Source organism: Euprymna scolopes, chromosome 16, assembly GCF_053919585.1.
Source record: "Euprymna scolopes isolate OS-2025 chromosome 16, ASM5391958v1, whole genome shotgun sequence".
Classification (NCBI taxonomy): domain Eukaryota; kingdom Metazoa; phylum Mollusca; class Cephalopoda; order Sepiida; family Sepiolidae; genus Euprymna; species Euprymna scolopes.
The window spans coordinates 14,120,425-14,122,001 of record NC_136497.1 but is presented as its reverse complement, the minus strand read 5'-3'; the positions used below and the strand labels follow the sequence as shown (position 1 = coordinate 14,122,001).

The 1,577-nt window shown below is 34.5% G+C and overlaps 1 non-coding gene across 1 annotated transcript; it reads right to left on the bottom strand.

The window, feature by feature from the left end:
• Positions 1–841: 841 nt before the first annotated feature.
• Trnac-gca (transfer RNA cysteine (anticodon GCA)) lies at positions 842–913 on the bottom strand. Its single transcript has one exon. It is a non-coding gene; the product is annotated as a tRNA-Cys (tRNA).
• Between the last annotated feature and the right edge of the window lie 664 nt (positions 914–1,577).

Here is a 1,577-nt window from a genome sequence, read left to right as displayed (position 1 = left end):
TTCTTTATCAAACACGCGTTGATTCTATGAATATTATCGTAATTGAAAGTACTTTTATATTCTTATCTCTTGTATAAAAATATTTTGTTAGAAAATTTCGATTTTCTCAGTTTTTGCATTGACAAGATTCTGTTTATATTTTTAGATAGCATTTGCGACCTGGTGACCCTTCTATTCTCTTCATGTTTTATTTGTTTCCATTTTATTATGCTTTTATGTTCCGTAGGCACTTTTGATTTCCCTCCTTTGCACAACTTTTATGTCCAATTCATATTAAATATCGGTGTGATTCTTGGCAACACTCAAAGTCGCTATTCTCATTCAAAATGGCCTCTACCAAGGCCAGGGACCACGCCAGAGAATACAATGGTCGAAAAGTAGTGACATTTGTTGCAATCAAGAAACAGTCACAAAGTTTGTTTCTTATAAATCTTTAACGAATTTGTAGAGAGTTGATGGTGATCTATTATTTAACGATACATAAAGTTCGAATCCAGTTCGATCCACAAAGATCACTTTCATTTAGAATGTTGGCAACCTTCATGTGGTCTCTCCTCTTTCTAGAAAGGATTCTGATTAGAAAAATATCGGGGAAACGAGTGCCAACAATAAACTCTTTGCATTCATGATGATGATGAACGAATTTGTAACATTCAAAACTAAAAACCTTGATAATTCTAAGAAATGAAGATTTACAAAACGATCAAAATTCGGTACTGATTATATATCGATCTGTTAGAACGGATTTCTCTGCGAAGAAAAACGCAATCGTACGATTCACTTAATGGATATCGTTTTCGCTGATCTATTTTAGTAAAAAAGAAAAATAAGTTAAAATTGAAGGGGACACCCGGGTTTGAACCGGGGACCTCTCGATCTGCAGTCGAATGCTCTACCACTGAGCTATATCCCCACGCCAGTAATTCTTGCAGTTTAAATAAATAAATAAATCTTAACCACTGCGAATTCGTGTTTGGATTGTCTTATAGACGCCACTGTTTTGTCAGCTGACCGAGTTTTTTTTTTTTTTTGTGTGTCAAAGTAGTTTTTTTAGCCAAATGCCAAAATGGTTGATTGTTTTATTACTTTCTTTTACGGCATATCAGCCCCTTTTAGGTTATTTATCGATATCGACCTGCGTGTTTTCGATTGCAATTTACAGAACAAACTGGAAATGACCGAAGCAGTTTACGATTTGAAAAAAAAATGTAAAAGGGAAAACGACACAATTTTTACATGCTTTTTTTTTTTTTTTTTTTTTTCTTTTGCATGCTAAGAATGCAAAAAGGGTTTGGTCAAAGTTAAAAACTATTATAGTTTCGCCAAAAAAAAATTAAGTCGAAAAGAAAAAACTTCATAAAAAAAAAAAATAAATAAATTTTTTTAATTACATTTTCACCCCAAACAAGGCAGATTGCCACTTTGATGTAGGGGGCTACTATTAGGGACACACGCTACAGGGGTACTATGTGGGGAGTTGGGCAGCACTTGAACTTCTGCATGTCAGTACCGTTGGGGAAGCAGGAATCCGGAAGGGAATTTCAAAGTCTAGCAGTTCTGGGGAAGTAACTACTTGA